Here is a 5,905-nt window from a genome sequence, read left to right on the forward strand (position 1 = left end):
GCCCCATAAAAAGGGATGATCCTGATTTCATTAATGTGCTTGCCAACCAGCTGTGCCTTCCTCAGATATGTTGGAAGCTGTATGGAGGTGGAGCTTAAGTTTCTGTTTAAATTTTACAGTGCCTTTGATTTAAAAGGCCAGTTCTTCCTCTATACCTCACCAACTGGATCTCACAGCAAGTTATATCAGACAAAGATTGCCAGCTTGTCCCCTAGTTTGTCTTTGCATTGTAATGAAAATTGTTATGATTCAACAGTCACGGACAAGTACAGGGACTCTCAAACCAGACTGGGACCAGGGTGTGGAGGAAGGGAGCTTTATGTTTTTTACCCCACTGCATTTCTGAACATTCATGTAACACAGAGAGACATGTGCATGAAGCTGTGACTTGTATCATGCCCACTGATGTTGGATGTTTGCAATAGAAAAACCTGCAAAAGCAGATGATATCTAATACATTGAACTTGGTCCTTAGCTTTGTGAGGTTCTTCTGTCATTTGCATTAAAAGGCACACCTAGGGATCTATGGCTTCTCTTATGGCAGGGGTAGCTCAAGGACCAGGACAGGGAAGCAGCTAAACCCCAAACTTCCAGAAAGTACACCTCTGCCTCAGCCCAAGCTATCTATGCCTTTTGGCTTATGAATATAATTCCTATTCCATCTCCTTTCTTCTGGCCAACATGAGAAGTGGGACATTGTCGTCATTTAGTCATTTAGTCGTGTCCGACTCTTCCTGACCCCATGGACCAGAGCACGCCCTCCTGTCTTCCACTGCCTCCCAGAGTTGAGTCAAATTCATTCTGGTAGCTTCGATGATACTGTCCAACCTTCTCATCCTCTGTCATCCCCTTCTCCTCTTGCCTTCACACTTTCCCAACATCAAGGTCTTTTCCAAAGAGTCTTCTATTCTCATGAGATGGCCAAAGTATTGGAACCTAGACTAAACGACTAAACACACACAACACATTTTCCCCCCATGCAAAACCAGGCAACCCTAAATGTCTCAATTTTTTAAATAGCTCATACAAATTGAGGAGCTCAGTCTTATTATCTTGAAAGAGAATGGTTGGCACCAACTACTTTCTTTTATTTGGAAGGAATCCAGGCTGAAGGGGTTGAAATGTTGATTTAAAATAGGCTTTTCAAAAGAAAAAGAAAAAAAAACCACTTTGTTATAAGACTGAGCATGCATGGAACAGGCTTACCAGCAAGAGTCTTGCAAATTTGCACTGTTCAGGATTTCCTCTTGTGCTCACTACCATTCACAAAGTGACAGCAAGCAAGAGGAAATCCCAGAAGCTCATCACTTATTTCATAAGTTATCCACTTCTCACCCAAACATATAATTTTTTCAACAAACATAAAGAGTAGTGAGCACAAAGAGGGTATCGTATAGACCAGTGGTCCCCAATCTTTTCCCAACTGTGGTCCAGTTGGGGGTGTGTGGCACAGCTTCAAGGGGCAGAGCTCGCTCACGTGCATGCGCACAGAGTGCTCACAGGGGGTGGAATGCGCTCACTTGCATGTGCACATTGCGCTCACATGGGGGTGCTCGCACACATGCACATAATATGTCCACAGGGGGTGAAACATGCTTGTTTGCATGCATGCACACAATGGCACTCAAGGAGGCGCTCGCGGGGGTAGGAGATCTGTGTCAACGGCCTGGTCCTGGATAGACCGCGGACCGCTGCGGGTCGCAGATCGGGGGTTGGGGACCTCTGCTATAGACCATCTTGACTACTTCCATTGGTATTGTCAACAGTCAAGCTGCCCTTTGCTATGTAAAGCTCGGCATCCTTTTTCCTTGCTGGCAACATGGGCTGAATATTGTGCAGCAATATTGGGCCATTTCCTGGCATTTTGAAGCATGGATACAGAAACACAATAACCCCCATTCATAAACTGGAGGTTTGCAAAGAATTGAATTGGCCCTATTTTGTTTCCAGTCCTATGACTACTCAGCCACCTGAGTTTGCAATTAGAGGAAACTTTATTAAAAGCATACAGTGAAAGATAAAGGAAGCTGTTTTGTACGTATTCTGTTTTTAGTGATTCTCCAGATTTCTAAATAGAAATCTTTCATCGAGGAGATTTCAAAAAGTAAAATATGAAATATGTGTCAAACACACACACACACACACACACACAGAGAGAGAGAGAGAGAGAGAGAGAGAGAGAGAGAGAGAGAGAGATTTAACTTAGGAATATTAACTGTACAAAGTTTTCAGCCTGTTCTATTTCCTGAAACAGGAAAGGCAATCAGTGCAAGAATATGATTTATGAAGAATTTAATATTAAAAAATTCTGAGAATTTACAGTGTTTTTCAGACATCTGTGTTCTCACTCAGGGGAAACTGTTCATCCATTATACGCTACATAGTCAAAGGGAAGAGCATTTCCCTCCAAATGTGACTGCTTTTCTCCTGGTTCCTCCTGTCTCTGGTGCTAGACAACAACTAATGGATTTGAAGAAATTGGTCGGCATATACATCAGCCTCCTAGCCTATTGTGGTAAGCACTGAAAGAGGATATTTCTTAGGCCTTCTTTACCAGTGATATTTTTGTTCATATAAAAATCAATTGTTAATATTTCTTCTCTCTCTTGTTCACTAAAGAAACCAATACACTACAAGATTGATTCTTAATGGCACCAAGAAGAGTTGACCCCATCTCAGCTTTGATCCTACTAGGACAGGGAGGGAAAACCTGTTATCATCAGCCCCAGCATGGTCTGGATGATCAATTGTAAACACACAATTTCTGGGTTTGCAAATTTTCCCAACTCCCTTGTCAAGAAACAGCAATTTGATCAAAAAGTGGTGAATCTCACCCAGTAAGTTGAAAGGAAAAAATTGTCATCACATTCCATCAACTTTGCCAACTTTGCCCATCAACACATTTACTTGGGAGCATGTACTATAAAACTCAATGGGTTTTACTTTCTGTTAAGCATAGATATCGTTGTTGTTTCTTCCCCAAGCAAAGACAGCATGGGGAAGAAACAACAAGCTACTTGTTCTGTTCATCAGTAAAGCATATTTGGGTTTTGTTTTGCTTTGTTTTCTTTACAAGATATCATACATACAACCCTCCTTACCCCCCACCCCAAAGCATATTTTCCTTAGTACTCCGGGTATAATGTTGCATGAAATGGCTAACTGTGACTTTACATGCTTAACAAGCTTGCTTTAAATACTGACAGGGAATTTAACTCCTCTCATATAAAATCTCCTGCGGGGGGAATGATCAGCCTACTCAGTAAAACCATGTTTCTTTATAAATCTTCAGCTGCTGTCCACTGTAATGACAGTCCCAGTGAGTGACAAAGAAGACAGCTGTTGTTTCTGTCTTCCAAAATGGAAAAGCATCTTTGAACATAGCTTTTTGTCAGAAATCTTATTTCCTCTACACCTTATACATAAAATCAAACCATTCCCTCCACCTCTTCCCACAATATAGCCAAAACCAACTGATATTAACATAAGTGAGAAAGGGTATAGCCTGCTTGTGGAAGGATAGCAAAGATGAGGCCAGCCTGGCCTCTTGTGGGAGGGAGTTCCAAGGTCTGGGAGCAGCAACAGAGAAAACCTTCTTCTGTGTCCCCACCAAATAAATGTAGCTGTGAAAGTGGCAGGACGAAGAGAAAGGCCACTTTACAGAGGCAGCGCCAGGTACAGTGTGTTACAGTAATCCAACTGGGATGTGACTAAGGCATGTGTTACTGTGGCCAGCTCAGACCTCTCCAGGAACGGGAGTGAATTTTGAGCTAATAGATCCACCACTGACATGGTATTTTCCCTGTTGCAGGAGAATTGTAGGGAACAACAGCCATCTTTGTGGCCTTCATAGATCTCACAAAGGCCTTTGACTTGGTTAGCGGGGAGGCCTTTTTAAAATAGTTCCCAAGATTGGATGTCCACCTCGACTCCTTAACATCATCAGGTTCTTTCATGAGGGAATGAAGAGCACTGTAGTTTTTGTATTCGCGAAGGCTTTCACGGCTGGGATCTAATGGTTGTTGTGGGTTTTTCGGGCTCTTTGGCCGTGTTCTGAAGGTTGTTCTTCCTAACGTTTCACCAGTCTCTGTAGCCGGCATCTTCAGAGGACAGCACAACAACCAACTGTAGTTTTTGATGGCTCAACATCAGATCCCTTTGACATCCGAAGCGGAGTGAAACAAGGCTGTGTCCTCATGCCGACCCTGTTTGGGATCTTTTTTGCTGTCATGCTGAAGCACACCTTTGGAACTGCAACAAAAGGTGTCTATCTATGGATTAGATCAAATGGAAAGTTCTTTAATCTCTCTAGATTGAGAGTGAAGACCAAAGCCCAGCTTAAATGCATGCGGGACTTCCTCTTCGCCAATGATGCAGCCATTGTTGCCCACTCTGCTGAAGACCTCCAACAACTCATAAATCATTTTAGCAAGGCCTGCCAAGACTTTGGACTAACAATCAGCCTGAAGAAAACACAAGTCGTGGGCCAGGGCATGGACTCACCTCCCTCTATTACCATCTCCATGCAAGAATTGGAGGTTGTTCATGACTTTGTGTACCTTGGCTCAACAATCTCTGACACTCTCTCCCTATATGTTGAGCTGGATAAACACATTGGGAAAGCAGCTACCATGTTCTCTAGGCCAGTGGTTCTTAACCTTTGTTACTCGGATGCTTTTGAACTGCAACTCCCAGAAACCCCAGTTAGGACAGCTGGTGGTGAAGGCTTCTGGGAGTTGCAGTCCAAAACTCCTGAGTAACCCAAGGTTAAGAACCAGTGCTCTAGACTCACAAAGAGAGTATGGCTCAATAAGAAGCTGATGACATATACCAAGATCCAGGTCTATAGAGCCTGTGTCCTGAATACATTCCTGTGCTGCAATGCATCTTGGACCCTTTGTGCATGGCAGGAGATGAAGCTGAACATGCTCCATATGCATTGTCTCCGCTGGATTTTTGGTATCACCTGGAAGGACAAAGTTCCAAATAAAGTAGTCCTAGAACGAGCTGGAATTTTTAACATGTATACATTACTGAAACAGCGCTGTCTATGTTGGCTTGGGCGTGTCATGAGAATGGCTGATGGTCGGATTCCTAAAGATCTGTATGGAGAATTGGTGCAGGGAAAGCACCTCAGAGGGAAACCACAGCTGTGATACAAGGATATCTGCAAGCATGATCTGAAGGCCTTAGGAATGGACCTGAACAGATGGGAAACCCTGCCATCTGAGCATTCAGCCTGGAGGCAGGCAGTGCATCATGGCCTCTCCCAATTTGAAGAGACCCTTGTCCAGCAGGCCGAGGCAAAGAGGGAGTCCCAAAACCAACAAAACCAGGGAGCTGGACACGGGACAGATTGTATTTGTCTTCAGTGTGGAAGGGATTGTCACTCTCGAATTGGCCTTCTCAGCCACACTAGACGCTGTTCCAAGACCTCTATTCAGAGCACGTTACCATAGTCTCTCGAGACTGAAGGATGCCTAATCAAGGAACGGGCACAGCTGGTACAATAGGTTTAATTGTGCAAATGTAGTCCTGGCCACAGCCAAACCTTGGGCATCCAGATTCAGAGACAAATCCTGGAGCACCCCCAAACTGCAAAGTTTTGCTTTCAGAGGAAGTGTAATCCCATCCAGCACTGGCTGCATCCTGTGCTGGATGGCTTTTCTTGGTCTGTTTTTCAGCTGACTAGGAGCACCTCTGTCTTGTCAGGATTAAGTTTCAGTTCATTCACCCTCATCCAATTCTTTACTGACACCAGACACTGGTCCAGAGTTGACAGCATCCTCACATTTAGATGGCAAGGATAGGGTTGGGTGTCAGTCACATATTGGTGACACTGAATCCCAATTGGTGACACCTCTCCTGGGAGAAGTCTAGACAACTTCTCCCAGGAATTTCATAT

Source organism: Pogona vitticeps, chromosome 1 (assembly GCF_051106095.1).
Source record: "Pogona vitticeps strain Pit_001003342236 chromosome 1, PviZW2.1, whole genome shotgun sequence".
NCBI lineage: Eukaryota > Metazoa > Chordata > Lepidosauria > Squamata > Agamidae > Pogona > Pogona vitticeps.